The following is a 19,513-nucleotide window of genomic DNA, read 5'->3' as shown; positions in this document are numbered from 1 at the left end:
GAGGCTTCCTTACATCCTTTGATCAAACTTCTTTTATGTGGTCACGTAGACTTGGGTTTTCTCTGCTGTGAAAGTGACAAATAAAGCAATATGACAAAAAGTTTGAAACCGCGTAGAAAATACTTACTCTAGGGTCCCTGCAGTGACTTTGACGTTTATGTTATTCTATTAGACCTCGTACATTCCCTCCTCAAAGGAAGAGCAACTGGAAATACTAATGGGGTACCATGGAAAGGATTTTGAGCGAATCGATATCGACACAGGGCCCTCTAACACATTTTCCTTCATCCAGCTTACGTTCGAGAACACAGTGCCCCATCCCTTGAATCACGTAGGGAGAAGCGTTCTATCCCATTACCGTTAATTTCCCCATCTCGTCTACTTTTTACCCTTGTACATACGTCGTGGGTTTAAGAGTCTTTTGCATTTGTCTGTGACACCTTTTATTTGAATGGACTGTTTCAAAACGGAGGCCTGCCTTTCCGGTCTGGGGCTCCTGGTGGTCACGGCCTCCCACGATGCCCCGTGGCGGCCACCAGGGCAGAGCCACCTGGTAAGCGAGAGCAGTTTTCAGCATGACACTGTCACCGAGTCTGTACTTTCCAAGGCCACGTGGAACTTAACTTTCATAGCCACTGCAGGTTTGGGAGCAGAAAAGCTGAAAACCCTTTTGTTTAGAAGTCTGAGTGGTTTGTGGGGGGGAACCTTTTTTAGCGTTTGCATGCCAGCGCTCGCCCTGACGCTGTGAAACAGAGAGAGGGTGAAGCTCCCGGAGGCGGTGCGCTGGAGGATGAAATGTTCGATAGCACTAGGGGGAAAGAAAATGCATGGTCAAGTTTCGTCTTCTTGTAGAGACTATCTAGCATGCAGAGTTTAGTGTGTTAAACCAGTGTATGGCATTGCTGTATCAAAGTTGTAAAATTAAGCATTATTTATTGAAAACTATGTATTTTTTTGTAAAAACCTGATCACATAGAGAATATCAGTGGCTTGTGCTTGTGCCCCAGTGGAACCGGCTTCGTGATCCAACCTCCTTGGTATGCAGTGTCATTGCTCAGGGTTGAAAATAGTACACCCCAATGTCTCTTTGCAAGAGTTTTTCACAGAGGAATACATTTGTTCAAAAGACTCTAATAAAATTGTGTGATCGATCTGCACTTGTGGTTTTCATGTGACTTTTTTGTTTTTTCGGGGTTTTTTGTTTTGTTTTGTTTTGTTTGTTCCTTCCCCTCCCGGCTTTGCCTCGGGTAACCGCTTGGTTAATTCCTAAAGAGTTGTCCCCCTAACTGATCATCCCGGACAGGCTGGAAACGTCCTGGGTGTCCTGGACAGGAATAGGCCCCACGGGAAGGTTCTGGGCAGCGTGGAGAGCTGCTGAAAATGGGAATAAGCCTGATAATAAGGTCTCAAGGCTTTTAACCGGCCAATGGAGGGAATAAAAGCATAAACAAAGTACAGAAAGGCAGATGAACGGCTCGGTCAGAAATGCTTGAGGTCGGAAATGAAGGGAAATTACCAGGGGCAGCTGCTGCTGTTGAAGGGATTAGCAGCCAACTCCATTTCTCTGTGTCTTTTTTTTTTTTTTTTTTTTCTAGCAACAATTTACAGCGTAAATGTATTTTGACATAGAAACCATTCTGTATTGAGATTCTTGATATAAATGCTTTTATGGATGCCTGTAAGTGACCCTTGGAATTATTACCAGATTTTTTTTTTAAGATGCGTTTACATGGCGAGTGTTTATCGTACATTAAATTCGGTTTCGTAGAAACACTTGTATTGTAACAGATTTCCAAGTGCACGATGAACACGGCCACCCTTAAGCTTTTAGTGACACCAAGTTTCACGGCCAAGCGTAGAGCAAATTTCAGAACCATCTCTGGCGACGCTGTTTGATCGTTGTGCGGCCAATGTTTTCACTTTATTCCTGAATATTTTGGGATGTCTTTCACCTCGGTAGGGTTTTATTTTTATTTGATTTTGAAGGAAACAAAGAATACATCCGGTGTAAGTTTTATGTCGTAAAAAAGTTCCCTGCAGTTATAGCAGTGAGGAATCCTGGATGTGTTTCAAATTCTTCTTGGGGGCTCCTGGTGCTGTGTAGTGTGCTGCGTGCCTTTCAATGCTGTGGATTTTTTAAAAATAGGAATTATTTTTTAATGCCATAGTTAAATTTATCGGAGGGACTTCAGCTAAAATGTCACTGGTAGGAAAGGATATAAAGTGTGAAAACGTTGACATTACTGTCCTCCCAGTAGATGTAGGAATGGAAGAGGGAGGTGATGTACCCTCAGTCTAGGGACTGCTTATCTATAAGGTGCCAGAAAAAAATGGTATGGCCTGGACAGAACGCCGTGACCCAAATGCAGATGACCGTCTTGTTGGACGATACATTGGTTCTACCTGAAAGTAAATACTTTACTTGGTGAGTTTGCAATAACGACGTCCTCATTTGGACATTGGCCAAAGCGTATAGGACTTTGCATGTTGATGTTTTGAGCACAGTGGGAGTGGAGAGAGGCCTCAGCAGATGACTCACTTTCACTTTACATCTTGTCATCCCATAAGACTGAATCACAGGGCTACAGATGTTGTCATCTGTGATCAGTATGAAAACCGGACCCAATCACGATGGGCCGCACGCCAGTAGATCTGGAAAAGTTAAGGGAGATGCGGATCACCCTTCGGATTTCACTTTCCGTGAAGTCGTCACCAGGGCACATCAGCTGAGCTCATGTGCCATAGGTGCCCATCATTCACTGTCCTTCACGTCCCACACTCCCCTTTCTTGCCGGACTTAGTGACCACCTTCCACCCGCCGCCCCAACCGGGGCTAATACGGTCGGGTGACCACCAACTCGATGACAGCACCCGGAACTCATCTGGTCCCTCTCAAGAGTTCCAATGAACTAATAATCAGACTGTTTCCCAGACTTGGGGTCGAAAACAGAGACTGGCCTAGTTCTCTGCAGGATTTGTATTGAGAGGTCATGAGGAGACTCTTAGGGCTAGAGTAGCCATGACAAGCCGAAATGAGGTCGAAACCAAAAGGAAAAAAACCTGGAAGACAGAGACGAGGAGGCAGAAGCCGTGAGGGAAAATCACATGTCTTCTGAAAGAAGTGCCGTGTGTCTGGGGAAGGGGACAGGGTTCCGGTGGCTTTCTGGCCCCAGTTCAGCGGGTTTATGCAGTTCATCAGTGGCTGCTGACAACCTACCCACGAGTCACTTGGCCATGTTTCCCAACTAACAAAAACTTAACTTGGGCTTGAATGGCGATATGACCCGGCCAAGGAAAAGACCTTCTCTTGCCTCCCTTGCAGAGACAGGTGGCCTGTGACGTAGCTGTGATGGAGGAATGGTAGTGCAAGTTGTTCAGTGAGACCTCCAGGAAAACACCTCCGCAGGAAAGCCTACCTACCGCGTGGGCACTTTTCTGCCATTATTCTTCCATCTGGCGTATTCGTGACGGCTGGAGCTCCAGGTGTGAGCACGAAGCAGAGGGAGAAGGGCTCCCTGAACCCTTGACCAGCCTCCAAACCATCGCCCACGCTGCCTGTGTGTGAGTCCCGTTTGCTCAGATTTTCTCGTCAATGTGGCCAAGCCCAAACCATAACACCCACTCCTATTTCCTTGGGATTATTTGCACGGGTCCGCATTTCTTTTAACCCAATGAGTAAAAGTAAATACAGTCTAAGTAGCCAACGCATTGGGAGGATGGGCTAAATGTTGGGAAATAGAATTTAGTCAGACTCGCAGAAGTGGCAAGTTGAAACAAAAAAATGGTCGAGAGAAAGAAATAGCGAGAGTTGTCACCAACAGGATATTGGGTTTCACCGCTGAAGTCCTAGGACGATTTTTAGGAAATCTTTACATTAAAGGCTCGAGATGAAGATTCAGGATGACACAATACCCTTCCCTCGTCTTCACGCCTCGAGTGTGTCCCGACTCGTCTGCTGAGATCCGGCTCTCCCGTGTGCCTTGGTCCTCCGCACGACCTGTCTCACCGCCAGACGAGGCCACATGGTGTTTGACCGAATGCATGGCGTGTTAAAAGGAAGAGGTCCTCAAATACTACGGACTCCTCTATTTGTCCTATTTTGTTAAGATGTTGGCTTTCTAACTCATAGAATGTCACCAGCAACACGCTTAGGGGGGTGAGCACAGAGGAAACTCACAGAGCTACAGCAACAGAGAAAAAGAAGGGGAAGAAAGTAGCAGATTAACAGGGAACCTGTAAAAAGTGAACAAACGGCTCAAAAGACGCATCGTTTTGTGTAATGACAGACAGCGTGACTCCAGCGGTCCTGAGCGTCTTAGTGTATTACGTATCGCATTACCAAAATCAGTGTTTATTATTTTTTTTTAAGTTTCTTTATTTTGAGAAAGAGACAGCATGAGTGGGGAAGGGGGAGAGAGAAAGAGAGAGAGGGAGAATCCCAAGCAGGCACGCCGCTGTCAGCACAGAGCCCAAAATGGGGTTCCGACTCACAAACCGTGAGATCGTGACCTGAGCCGAAATCAAGGGTGGGACACTTAACCGACTGAGCCACCCAGCGCCCCCAAAACCAGTGTTTATAATAGTGATGCTAAGTCATCAGGAAAAGCTTCAATCATGTTAACTTTGGACTATTGAACAAAGCAGGAAGGTAAGAAACTTCAAATATTTCTACTCAACATAATTTTATTTATTAAAAAAAAAACATTTTTCATGTTTATTTTTGAGAGAGAGAGGCAGACAGCAAGCAGGGGAGGGGCAGAGAGAGAGGGAGACACAGAATCCGAAGCAGCTCCAGGCTCTGAGCTGTCGGCACAGAGCCCGACGCGGGGCTTGAACTCATGAACCCCGAGATTGTGACCTGAGCCGAAGTCGGACACTTAACCGACTGAGCCACTCAGGCCTCTGTAAATCTGATTTTTCTCTTGGTTGACGTTACATTAGTGGGAATGGAGAAGGAAGGGAGGGGGCTATTTGAGAGAGATCCAGAGAACTCTTTTTTGTGACGTTTGATAGGTTAGTCATCAGAAAAAAGCGGAGTAAATGAGACCCTCGGGTCACAGAAAGAACTCAGTAAGTAAAAAAATACTGCCTTGGGGCTTGTCATCGTATGAGAACAGGGACCCTTCTGCCTTGTTGGGCCCGGCATCCCTGGAAGCGGGCACAGGAGCCCGGGGGTAGCTTCCTAAAACGTGCATTGAATGATTGACCAAAAGTGAGATAATGAACTGGAAAGCTCTTGTTCCAGGGCTCTGGGGAAGCATCTCGATGGAGACACTGAGTGGCCAACCCTTTGGGAGTAAAGAAAAGTCCCCCCAGTGGTGACCACTCAGGATTTCCGATCAGAAACCTGTTCGGTTCTTGCAAAGGAACCGTGAGCAGAAAACAGACTGGCCTCGGTGACTTTCCCTCCAGTATTCTCCTCCCCTCGGGAGAGGAAGGGGGACGATAGCACTTTGCTGATGGGACAGGAGATGCTTTCTGAGCGGATTTCAACCACAGTGTCCTGCAACGACCCACTTGAAGGGTGTCATTCACCTGGATGATAGATGGGATGATATGATGTCTTAAAGACATCGTAGGGGAACAATTTAAGTAGTGAGACAAAACCCCACGGTCACTGCAGTAGGTCATAATTACCCCCACATCAGGATGGTCACTTTGACTTGCTCTATGCCTACAACAAGCTGTGGTTTCAGTCCGTTCTCTGCCCCTCAAGGAGCACGTAGGAAGGCACAGAGTAAGAGTTAGAAATGATCTTTCGGGGGCGTCCGAGTGGCTCGGTTGGGCGTCTGGTTCTCGATTTGGGTTCAGGTCATGATCCCAGGGTCGTGGGGTCAACCTAGGTGTTGGGCTCTGGACTGAGAGTGGAGCTTGCTTGGGATTCTCTCTCTGTCCATGTCTGTCTGTCTCTCTCTCTCTCTGCCCCTTTCCCTACTTGAGCTCACTCTCTAAAAAAGGAAAAACAAAACAATAAATGAAAATACATGATTTTTTGAGACATTGTGATTTTTAAAAATAAATCCATAGTCTCCGAACTGTAACAAGCTAGTGGTTGTTAGTTAGAAATGACCGTGTACACGTCCCCGTTCACGTGGAGAAACTGTGTCTTAGTGCAGCAGTCCGGGAGAGGCTGAGAGGCCACTCAGCAGCTCCAGAATTGTGTGAGATCCTCTGAGGGATGGGGGAGCAGGGGGGAACAAGAGTGCTTTCTCTCTGTTCATTTTCTAGCTTACAAAAATGAAGAGATTTTCCTTTATTGACGTTTTATAATTGGATTAACAGCAGGGCCTGTATATAATTTTGAAAACAATATGTACGATGGGGGTAACTGCTCAAAAAATGTAGCAGCTAGAATTGCACGACGAGACAAGGTTAGAGGCCTCTGTTCTGGAAAGAAGAGACGGCAAGTTATGAGGCAGGGCCCGGGGATGGAGAAGAGAGACTGACTTCCGGTGCTGTTGAGTCCCGAGGCCGAGGCTAGCTACACGTATGAGGTACTTATGTCCCCCTCTGGTTCCCTGATTCTCATGCATAGATGGGTGGCCGACCTAGATCATATTTAAGGTTTCTTTCAGGTCTAACAAATAATACGATTTGTTCCTATTTATTGAGGCTCACAGTGCCTGTTTGGAGCCATCAGTATAGACCCAACCTCTCAGAGCTGGCAGGAAGTACTATTGAAGGGATAGGGCCAGACAGCCAGATGCTTTGTGGCCTGTGGACGTCAGGAAAGGCAAGCCCTAACTGAGGTTGTCCACATTGACAACACTTCAGACACTCAGTGGACCGAACTAAGTGGTCATTGCCCCCTGTGTTTTATTGTTTGGAGGATAGGTAGTCTGTGGTTTTGAAGGCCCTGGTTACTCCATTCCAAGATAGATCTTTTGTGTTCGAACTTTATAATCAGTTTTATAATAATTTACATTTCTTTTTACCAGCCCAGCAAATACTCAAAATCAAGTTAGACTTAATTCTTTGGGGGTGGGGGGGAGGAAAGTCTATTGCCATCTCATTTGACAAACTTCTTTAAGTGAGAAAATGTGAGCACAGTATAGCATTAATGCAGACACCATAACATTTTATGAAGCACAAATCTGGTTTGTAAACCTCCCAAACAAATATCAAAAGTCACATACTCAAAAATACAGACTTCTGGGTGCATTTCACAAAATACTGATGCAGTGTGTTTGGAATGAGACCTAGAATCTATATTTTTCATCACGTTACCAGCCAATTCTGAGTCTCTTGGGTCACAGATCAGCTTCTGAGATCAACGGACCTTAAGTCAGCGAGGGGATCACACGAAAACCAAAATGGTTTTGTCACGAATTAGTGTCTCGGGTCACATAGTAATTTCCGCGGCTGAGGTGAGCACGGGGCCCTGGCTGGAGGAGATGGGGAAGAGGTACGAGGCTCGGGGGCCACCTGAGAGAACAGGACTTTCTAGGCCGTGTGCATGTGGGGAGCTGAGGACTCTAAACTGGAAGCCATTCACTCTCTCTGGAGCCACAGCATGGAGGGATCATGGGGAGTTGGGGGAGGGGTGGGCAGCAGGAAATCCATGCTGGTGGAATCTTTGGTTTGGGTCTGGGATGGGGCAGTGCTTTGGGTCGATTTCCTGGGGTGTTTTTCAAAACCTTTTTTGTATTTATTTATTTTGGGGCGAGGGGCAGAGAGAGGGAGGCAGGGGATCCGAAGCGGGCTCTGCACTGACCGCAGTGAGCCAGACTCGGGGCTCGAACTCACGAACCACGAGATCGTGACCTGAGCTGAAGTCGGACGCTCAACCCACTGAGCCACCCAGGTGCCTGACTTTCCTGGTTTTGAAACTCATGTATGCCTCCTCACTGTGTGCTTCTTGCCTCCTTTGGAGTCTTGTGGAGACTGAGATCCACATTTCACACGTGTGCCCTGAGAGTTGGGCTAAACCAAACTATGTGAAATCGACACCTTGGTTTTCCCATTGCTTACCCACTGAGTGGTGCTGCCATGGGGGTTAGGAGGAGGGTGGGCAGAATTGGGAAAAAAAACAAAAAACAAAAAAAAACAAGGGGAAACCTATAAGTCTATGAACACTCAACATTGCTGACTATTTAACATAGTTCTGATGCTGACTTAACCTCTCCGTGCGTTTTCTCATCTGAAAAGTGGGGCAACAACCCTGACAGGTGTCATGCCCCTGGTATCATGAGGCACGGAAATAAAAATGATGGCGGTTTTTAAATAATAGGCAGATGGTAATGGTGCATTCGGATTTTTGCCCACCTGTAAAATCAAGATCGTAATCTTTGCTTCCTAAGGGTGTTCTACTGGCTAATGAACATTGCAAAGCTTTCTGAGACGTACCAGCTGAAATTACCTGGCATTAAAACTGGCCTCTGATGGTCTGAAGCTGGGGACTAAGGCAGAGGGAAGAAAAAGGAGAAGTCCAGTTTGGGGCTGACGATTTGCTCTACGCCTTAGCCTACAAAATAAAATACGAGATCGAGGTGCTCTGCAAGAGATGACAAAGAATCAAACAGGGACGTTTCCCACATAATTACAGGGAGCAGATAACAACAACAACAACAACAACTAGCCCCCATGTAACGTTAGTGGAATCGCTACCTCCTGAACACAGTGGATCCTTGACATAAGAAGTCTCCGCAGCGGAACATGAGGGAGAGACAAGAAGGACAGGAGGAGATGGTCCGGCACATCCCGGGGGATTTATCGTGTGCCTGAGATGGAAGGTGACAGTGAGTGGTGAAGTCTGTATGGTCCAAGGAGAAAGAGGAACAGAAAGCAGGAGTGCAGGTACAGTGGAGGCTGCTCCCCGTTGACCAGCCCAGACCTGAGCTAGAGCAGACAGAGGCTTAAGAAGAACGAAGGGCCAGATCGTTCATGCTACGGGCGAGGGTGGTGGAAAATCGTTCAGGGTAGAAGGCACAAGGGAAACTGCCCAGGTGCAGGAGGACGGTGGGCACCCGCCTCACAGAAACCCACACGAGTGGGATCACCAGGACCCCGCCGGCACTGCCCGCCCACTTGCTCAAAGTGGTTTCTGCCTGGAACCTATAACGGCAGGAGCTGTGCAGCGGGCCCCAAAAGCGATCTGGGGGGCGGATACCAACGCAGAGCCCTGGAAGAATCACACGGAGGCGTGGAAGCAGCGCAGTACTAATCGGGGCTACCATTGCCCCCGTCAAACCCCACTTACGGAATTACTCTTTGAAGGCAGCTCCGTTAAGATTGGGAGGTATGTTAGTCAGGATCTCCAGGGAGGCAGAACCAGTGGGACGTGTATATGCAAAGAGGGAAATGTATGGGAGTAGACCAATGGGATAAACTGAACGGGGTAGACCAGCAGGCTGGAGACTTGGGGAAGCGCTTCAGTTCGACTCTGAAGGATTAGGAAGGGCTAATGTTGCAGCTGAAGTCTGAAGACGGCCCATGGCGAATCCCTCCCTTGCTCAAGAGAGGTCGGTCTTCTTGTTTTCTTTTTTCTTTCTTTCTTTTTTTTTTTTTAATATGAAATTGATTGTCAAATCGGTTTCCACACAACACCCAGGGCTCATCCCAACAGGTGCCCTCCTCAATGCCCGTCACCCACCCTCCCCTCCCTCCCACCCCCCGTCAGCCCTCAGTTTGTTCTCAGTTTTTAAGAGTTTCTTATGCTTTGGCTCCCTCCCTCTCTAACTTTTTTCTTCCTTCCCCTCCCCCATGGTCTTCTGTTAAGTTTCTCAGGATCCACATAAGAGTGAAACCACATGGCACCTGTCTTTCTCTGCCTGACTGATTTCACTTAGCGTAACCCTCTCCAGTTCCATCCGCGTTACTACAAAAGGCCATATCTCATTCTTTCTCGTTGCCACATAGTATTCCATTGTGTATATAAACCACGATTTCTTTATCTCTTTTTGTTTTCTTCATGCCCTTCGCCTGACTGGAGGAGACCCCTGCACAACTATGGAGAACAGCCTGCTTTACTCCACGTCCGTCAACTTCAACGTTACAGTCTCATCCCCAAACACGTTCACACAAATAGCCAGGGTAAAGTTTGACCAAACATCAAGGTCCCGTGGCCCAGCCAAGTTGACCCAGAAAATGACGCATCAGAGAAGGGAAAAGCAGAGGCCTGCAACTGGCCTAAGGACAAGAATGTGAGCGGGATCTGCCTTCTCCATCTGGAGAAGTCGGCCTCTCCGAGGCAGTCGGTGCTACGGACATATCCCCGGCTACTTTCCGGACATGCTGTAACAACCTAAGGAACACCTTGTAGGACAAGGTAGGCCTTTTGTAAAACCGGAACTGCCCAACCTGGCATTCGAGGACTCTATGACCTGGTCCCAAACCATTTCCCCAAACTCAGTTAACTGACACGGGTCTGTCTTTGTTGCTTCGTTTTGCCCCTTGTCCTTCCTGTGTTCCTTCAGGGCCCCATGGACAAGGCAGGGGGGACGTGCTGTGGGAAGGAGCCGGTGAGATCGGGATGCAGGACTTCGGGGGCACGAGTGAGATGACGCGAAGTCACGTGCTCAGCCCTCACAGCGATCCCAGGAAGCAGGCGGTCCTCAGCATTCCTATTTTGCAGATGATGACGCCGTCACTGGCGGCTCGCCTCACAGCCAGTGAAAGGCCAAACCGAGTGGGGTGGGGCCCACACAGTCTGGCTTCTGCTGATGGGACATCTGTCTCTGTCTCAGCCTTGAATTTGGACAAGAAGTCACCTCTCGATTTTATAATATAGGGACTCGGGCTATCAAGGCTCTGGACTCTATCCTTTCTGTGAAGCTCTCCGTGGTGGGCTTTGTTATACTCTCAATGTCTCCTCCCCTCCACTAGGTAATTCTGACCGCTGGCCCCTTCACGCCCCTTCCCTCCACACATCGTGGGGCCGGGATTTGGCTCTTACCAGTATTGTCAACATAACACCATCTGTTGGCTACAGGACTGGTCAGAGATGGGCAGATGGTCCAACTCAGGCCAACGAAAGAGGCTCGCTCGCCCCTTCTGGATGGTAATGTGAAAAGTTCTGAAGCCCGGAGTGGCTGCATCCATCTGGCCATCAGAGGGAAAGCCAGACTGAAGCTAACCATGATGTCATAAGCGGCAAAGCCGAGAAACGCAAATATGGGTTGCTGTTGTCAGGCCTTTAGGGCAAACAGACCGGGAACCACCTTCCCTGCGGATGTCTCAGGTGAGCCTGGAAACCTGGCTCATGGTTCAGCCAATTCCAGTTGGGTCTGCATTCCAATAGTGAGAGCATTCCAAGAGGCTGTCTTGTGATCTCTCAACCGGTGGCGATCTCCCTTTTCCTTAGAGCACCGTTAACTGCTTAACTCACTGCTAATTTGACACAGTCACATGTCTGCCCCTTCATGTTTAAGGTAAGGTATTAGGTGTTTCCTTTCAGATTTATGCCTTAATTCCTCATCCAGATTGTAAACTAAGGTCTTTGACATCTTCCAAGAATCCATAATGGTAGTTCGTTACTAAGTGTTTACAAGACTGCATTTGGGAAGACCAAAGCAGGAGGCATCACAATCCCAGACTTTAGCCTCTACTACAAAGCTGTAATCATCAAGACAGCATGGTATTGGCACAAAAACAGACACATAGACCAATGGAATAGAATAGAAACCCCAGAACTAGACCCACAAACGTATGGCCAACTAATCTTTGACAAAGAAGGAAAGAACATCCAATCGAAAAAAGACAGTCTCTTTAACAAATGGTGCTGGGAGAACTGGACAGCAACATGCAGAAGGTTGAAACTAGACCACTTTCTCACACCATTCCCAAAAATAAACTCAAAATGGATAAAGGACCTGAATGTGAGACAGGAAACCATCAAAACCCTAGAGGAGAAAGCAGGAAAAGACCTCTCTGACCTCAGCCGCAGCAATTTCTTACTTGACACATCCCCAAAGGCAAGGGAATTAAAAGCAAAAATGAACTGCTGGGACCTTACGAAGATAAAAAGCTTCTGCACAGCAAAGGAAACAATCAACAAAACTAACAGGCAACCAAAGGAATGGGAAAAGATATTTGCAAATGACATATTGGACAAAGGGCTAGTATCCAAAATCTATAAAGAGCTCACCAAACTCCACACCAGAAAAACAAATAACCCAGTGAAGAAATGGGCAGAAAACATGAATAGACACTTCTCTAAAGAAGACATCCAGATGGCCAACAGGAACATGAAAAGATGCTCAACGTCACTCCTCCTCAGGGAAATACAAATCAAAACCACACTCAGATATCACCTCACGCCAGTCAGAATGGCCAAAATGAACAAATCAGGAGACTATAGATGCTGGAGAGGATGTGGAGAAATGGGAACCCTCTTGCACTATTGGTGGGAATGCAAACTGGTGCAGCCGCTCTGGAAAACAGTGTGGAGGTTCCTCAAAAAATTAAAAATAGACCTACCCTATGACCCAGAAATAGCACTGCTAGGAATTTACCCAAGGGATACAGGAGTACTGATGCATAGGGACACTTGTACCCCAATGTTTATAGCAGCACTCTCAACAATAGCCAAATTATGGAAAGAGCCTAAATGTCCATCAACTGACGAATGGGTAAAGAAATTGTGGTTTATATACACAATGGAGTACTACGTGGCAATGAGAAAGAACGAAATATGGCCCTTTGTAGCAACGTGGACGGAACTGGAGAGTGTGATGCTAAGTGAAATAAGCCATACAGAGAAAGGCAGATACCATATGGTTTCACTCTTATGTGGATCCTGAGAAACTTAACAGGAACCCATGGGGGAAGGGAAGGAAAAAAAAAAAAGAGGTTAGAGTGGAAGAGAGCCAAAGCATAAGAGACTGTTAAAAACTGAGAACAAACTGAGGGTTGATGGGGGGTGGGAGGGAGGGGAGGGTAGGTGATGGGTATTGAGGAGAGCACCTTTTGGGATGAGCACTGGGTGTTGTATGGAAACCAATTTGACAATAAACTTCATATATTGAAATAAATAAACCAAATTTCTCTCACACACACAAAACAAAACAGAAGAATGCATTTGGGGACCACATAACATAATCACAGTGTCTTTACCTAAAGGTGTCTAGGGTAGCAATCCAAGAGGAACGGGGCAGTGACGGCTTTGGTGTGTGGGGTCTGGGAATTCAGATATTCCAGGTGTCGTGATGCCCTGGTTTCTCTGCAACTGAGGAGTTTTCCAGGACATAGGACTTTCGAGTTTCAACGTCAGAAAGCCCCCGGCACACCAGGATAATCTGATCCCCATTGGCACTGCTGAACCTTCTTCATTCGATCCAACTGCAAGGACTAGAGGGGTGTAAACACGTCAACAGTTGTTCGAACAGAATCTCACGATTAGAAATGCAGTCTCCGGCCATCCAGAGTTGTCTTGGGCCAGGTTTGCCGGTAACAGTAATATATATTATTAAATTATTTATAACCCCCCCTTTTTTTTTAAATGTCCCCACCTTTGCAAAACTGGAATTATTTAATCTTACAGAAGAAGCGTCATCGCCTGCCTTGCCCAAGGCAGCACAGATAATCAGGTGGTAGCTGCAGTCCCGAAACCTCCAACTTCTCCTGGGAGAGCGTGTCCCCGTCACTGTGCTCTAATCGATAACCCAGCCGTTGTAATTATGTTACTTCCTTCTTTAAAACTTTCTGTGGCTGTCGTATTTTTCTGCACTTGTGACTCGAGTTCTTAGCAAGCATGTGTGGGATAAGTGGATGAGCTGAGAGATGCTGGATCTCCCCTCTTAGTTACACAGCAGCAAATCCCCAAGGAAAAACAGGGTTTGGGTTTGTGTGGTGTCTGAGAGGAACCTCTACGGAGTGCCTTACAGATGGCTAAGGGATGAATGCTGTGCTGTGGGGGGTGTGATTATTAATGATTAATGATGATGTGGTGTGACTATTAATGGGCAGCCACAGCTCTTTGTTTTGTAGGAAAGGCCAGTCAAGAACTTTTAGACAAAATACAGGGGACTCGGGCGTGGTTAATGTCATGTCGACCTGAGGGCAATAACAGATGCCCAGATAGCTGGTAAAAGGTTTCGTGGTGCGTGTGGAAGGGCGTTTCTGGAACAGATTAACATTTGAATCAGTAGACTGAGTAGAGAAGACCGCTGGCACCAAGGTCTTGAGGGTCCCTTTAGAATAAAGAGGTGAGGACAGGTCGGATTCCTCTCTGCCTGACCTGGTGAGATGGGATGTCCATCACCTCCTGCCCTCAGACCTCGGAGTTCTTCATTCTTGGGTCTTTGGCGGAAGGGGGGGGGTTCATTCTTGGGTCTTTGGCTGGGGGGGGATGGTGCTGACCCCAGTGGCTTCCTGGTTCTCAAGGCTTCTGCCTTGGAATGAATTAAACGGCCAGGTTCTCCAGCGTGCAAATAGAGGATCACGGCATTCTGAACCTCCGTAACTGCATGAGCCAGCTCCCATGTTGAATCTCCCCTTATCTATTTCTATATATCCTGTTGGTTCTGCTTCTCTGGGGAGCCCTGACTAATGGAGACCCCCGACTAGTGAAGACCCCCATTCCTATTTCCAAACCCTAAATATCAAGAACGACCTTTGTCCTACTTCCAACTAATTCAATTCTTGAAAATGCCAAACTATGTAAAATACGTTATTTGGAAAATAATCAGCTAATTATATTAATTATTAAGGAAAAACCATTTGGTAAATTTTTTTAGTAGTTGAAGCTTGATCTTTTTTTTTTTTTTCCTTTCTGAGAAATAAGGCCCCAGATAGGCTAAGAAAACAATTATGGCTCTATTCCAGCGATGGGCAGTGGTTCTATTAGCTTTGGGGTTTTTCTTTTTCTTTTTTGTTGGTTATTTTTCTTTTGGTTTGTAAAGGTCTCTAATAATCTTCAGAATGAAAGATACCATGTAATGAGTCTTGTTATTATATTTAATACATTTTGTAGTTATTATTTTAAAAATGAAACATGTAAAAATCATTTATTTCATTTGCTACATGGAGAAGTATTAACATATTAACATAGCTGTAAAGTTACCATGCCATAGACAGAAAATTCGTATCGCATATGTAATGTGGGTAAGTAACGAGGTAAGAAAATATGAGGGCTTACGAGAGAAAAATAAAAATATTCATGGTTGCCCACATCATTCCACTGGAACTTCTCTAATTATTCTACAAAAAGTCATAAGACGTAGCAGACACTAAGTGCTGAGTAATGGCCTCACACCAAATGTGATTCTTGCTACTCTTGAAATAGTTGGTTTTCCCATGAGCAAGATTCAAAAAATGCTAATAAAATATTTACTAGCTATTACTTTTCTTGACCTATTAGTGGAGTTCACTAATGGACTCAGGCTTCCTAGACGGAACGTTCTATGTATTTCTTTAGCATCTAAGCCAGTAGCCCTCCTGTGTGGTGTATCTGTGGTACTTTCTGAACTCTAAGGTCCCGTGCTTTTCAAGGTCACACGTGGTCGTGAACCCTCTGTACTGTCATGTCCCAAACATCCCAGGCAGCCAGGGGTCCTAGGTGCAAGCAGTAGGAGTCGGCTCTGGTTAACAGAAAACAAGTGATTGGGAATAGAATCTTCTGGAAGGCTGCAGACCCTGGTCCGGAACCAGGCAGAAACAAGGAAGGCTACATGTCAGCACCTTGCCCCCAAAGCCCCTCCACAAAAGCCATCCAGTGGGGCCTTCTGTGCTGCTTCAGGGGAACACGAGGTTTCTCAACCCTCTTCATCTCTGTCAGCGCTCAGTGTGGGACACTGACCCTGTCCCTGTGGCTGTGATTTCCCCAGAAATGCAACACCATCACCATGGGGATTTCCCCACATTTCTGGATCCAAGTTCTAGTTCGCTGGGAACATGTGTTCTGGTCTCTTTTAGCTTTGACAGTGAGAGGCAGCCACGCGTATGAGGTGGGGAATTTTGTAAGGGGGGAAATGGATTCTGACGCAGGGAGAAATTGAAAGGACAAAGAGAGAAATGTCACACGTGTATGCTTGCACACACACGAGGTTACAGACAGATAATCACGCTGGTGTTGGACAAGCTTTTTTGTCAGTTTATTCTGAGCCTGCAAAAGAACGGGGGAACTCTTCCTTCCGCACGGTCTAGAAAGGTTTTAACTAACACCAGCGATCTCCCATGAAACTCCTTTATTATTTGAGGTGGCTTGAGAGGAGGGAAATAGAGTTAATACCAATTTGTTTTGCTATCTTTCATATGCATTCAGTAGAAAGATTTTGAAATACAGGAACTCATAAAATAGAGAATGAAAAACACAATTCTCTCAGTATCAGCCACTGCTAAATACGGATACATTTCTTATTCTCCGTACACACACAAATACATATACACACTATTTTACGCAACTCGCGGCATGCTAAATATTGGTTGGTATCCGTTGTTTTTTCTCATTTAATATTACAGCATCGGCTGTTGATACTATTAATTTTTCTTTTTTTTTTAATTTTTTTTAACGTTTATTTATTTTTGAGACAGGGAGAGACAGAGCATGAACGGGGGAGGGTCAGAGAGAGAGGGAGACACAGAATCTGAAACAGGCTCCAGGCTCTGAGCTGTCAGCACAGAGCCCGACGCGGGGCTCGAGCTCACGGACCGCGAGATCGTGACCTGAGCCGAAGTCGGACGCTTAACCGACGGAGCCACCCAGGCGCCCTACTATTAATTTTTCAAGAATGATTTCAAAAGAGTAACGTAGTATGTTTATCCTATGATTTAATTAACTTTTCCTCTATTGCTAGACATGTCGACCTGGATTTTACAGAGAGCTCTTTTTCAATGAGATTCCCCCAGAATGGTGTGGGGAGACTGACTTCGGGGGGGCTGGGTCTGCCGGCCCCCGGGAAGCACCTGTGCCCCCACCAACTTGCTTGCTTCGGCTTCTCTCCTACACTTTTGACGCTTGACCCCACACATTCTCTGTTCCACGTATAATTGATCAAATCATTGATTTAGTTCTTCACCAGGTTAGGAGGAAAACAGCAATAAAAAAGGATAGGTAAAAAGTGCAGTGTATTTGGGGAAGACAGGTATTCACTGTGAGGCCCCGAAAAGACTTTGCGGGTTCCCCTTACAGTGAGAAAGTTCGAGGTGGGGCGCTGGTGTAATTTGGCCCACGCAGCGGGGCTTCAGGCCATCTAGGAACTGGGGAGGTCTCCTCCTGGGTGGGATCAAACCTACGTGTGTCAAGATTTGTTTTCACTTCCAGTTCCGCCCCGGCAACTCTCTAACAGGGCCCTGAGTGTCTCCGGGCCGTGACACCTTCTCTGTGAAAAGCAGGCCCTGAGAAAGGACCTGTGTGTGAACCCGCTGGGTGTGACAGCCACGAACGCCCATTTTGGGGTGCTGGCTCCGAACGCCAGGCCCAAGGCCTCCGAGTGGCTTCGTCCGGGTATAACCCCTCCGGTACCCCAGTCTGTGACGAATCAGAACCACAAATCGGAAATAACTGGTTGCACGTCCATTAGTCAAAAACATGTGGTTTTCAACATTTTGGGGGACTGACGTGCCTACGAACCCCGAAACAAATTCAGACCGGAAGGTGGGCTGGTACCAATAGCGGAGTTCATTGACAGGCGTCCTCCGGGGAAGCTATTTCTCTCCCCTCCCTGTTTGGGGACCCCAAACAGGAACCGGAAAGAGGGCCCTGAGCCTCTCTCCGCTGCTCGCCCAGGCCTGACACAACTCTGTCCCTCGTTCCGGTGACTCACAGACGGCTTCCTCAGGGCCTCCATCTGCGAAAGAGTCTCCCAGTCTTGTCTCCGTCAGCCAACGCGTTTTTATCGTGGACCTCCCGACGGCAAGGCCTGAATTAGGTTCTGGAAAACAGCAGATTCCCACGGAGCGAACAGAGGAGAAACTGAGGTAAACAGATAAGCGTATACGGACCAGGGAGGACACTTTAAGTTGGGGTTACAGACAGACTTGTGAGAGGGGGGACCAGCTTTGGTGGAAGACAGAGCACGGCCAGGCCGGGTGAGGTCTCTGGGGCCTCGGGGGTTCTGGAGCCTGGGAAACAGTAAGCACCCAGGCGCTGAGGTGACAGCACCTGGGGTCCCCAGATCAGAAATGACAGATCCGGAGGCAGGATGCGGAGACACATGAACCACAGCCACAAAAGGCACTGAGACACGTCAGAGGCAGACGTCAGAGGCCGGCCAGGACAGTGCTTTAGAGACATCTCGTGCCGGCCCAGGTTGTCCACACCCCCTGTGTCCCTCTGAAGGGACCCTCAAGGGGTACACAGCCCGGTAGACGGTTCGTGTCTGACACTAAGGCTGAGATGCTAACATGAGTGTATGTGTCTCTTCGGGACTTGATCATTTCAATCCCCAAAGCACGCACTCACCTGGATGACACTGTGAGACACGGCCGACTTCGGGAGAACAGAGGCGGGTTATTTCACACTGCCAGCTCCCAGAGCCCGCGGTCTAGCTCGAGAGGAACATGTGTGACTGTGCCGGTTTTGGGAACACACGGAAACGCTCTGAGTGCCTTAGAAAGTTCTCTATCCACGACAGTTCCCCTTATGTTTAAACTACTTAGTGCAAAAGGGATACTCTCAAGTTGCTAGAAGATTCACTGACACGCATTATTATTCCCAACAAAGCCAGCTAAAGAGGTGTGTTTAGACGTGCATACAGATACTCGTGCACGTAAACCGATGATTAGACAGCATGTTAATGGTTTCTGAAGCAGCGTCCCCAGACAGATAAAATGCATTCTAATAGTCAACAATGTGATTACATTTTTGCCCCTTACCGACAACAGGTGTCTTCAAACTTCTCAAAGCTCCAGATCCGGCAGGCAGGTTGGCCTTTGGAACATGCCTGGGTCTGCTCCCAGGGTCAGGCAGCCCCGCCTTGCCCAGCACCCAGTGTGCCCTTGTGTTCCGAGGAGAAGGAGGTAGGAAGTTCAAGTTAAGCGCCTTGGGGGAGGGGCCTCAGGGGGAGCCGAGGACCCGCCAGTGCCTGGCAAACAACTTGCCCTTTGTAAGTGACTTGGCCACTCCTTCCTCCGAGAGGTGGAGTCTGCTCTGTCGCCCCTTGACCTGGCCTGACATCGGCAATAGAATGCAGTGGAAATGATGTTGTGCCGTGAGCCTGGCCTCAGAAGGCCGTGTGTGACTCTGCTTATACCCCGGAAATGTGGCACAGTCACCACGTGAGTGAGCCCCCAGCTCAGGGGGCTGAGATAGCACACACCCCACGGTCAGGCCCACCCGTGGGTCCCCTCTGAGGCCCAGCATAGACAAGAGGGCAGCCAGGATCACCGGCATTGACTCACAGCCGACCCAGGACCCTCGCAGACCTGGGAAAAAGCCCAGCAGAGACGAGAAAAATCACCCGGCTGAGCCCAGGCTGAACTGGTGACCTGCCCAGCCACGGGCCAGGTCAACGGTGGTGGCTTGAGGCCACCAAGTTCTAGAGTGGCCTCCGTTCTGAAATCCGCCTGTGTCTCTGATCATATCTACACCCACGTAGGTACCAAAGGACGGGGCGAAAAGAAGAATAACGTTCAA

Source organism: Lynx canadensis, chromosome A3 (genome assembly GCF_007474595.2).
Source record: "Lynx canadensis isolate LIC74 chromosome A3, mLynCan4.pri.v2, whole genome shotgun sequence".
Classification (NCBI taxonomy): Eukaryota; Metazoa; Chordata; class Mammalia; order Carnivora; family Felidae; genus Lynx; species Lynx canadensis.
Note: the sequence above shows the minus strand (reverse complement) of the source record.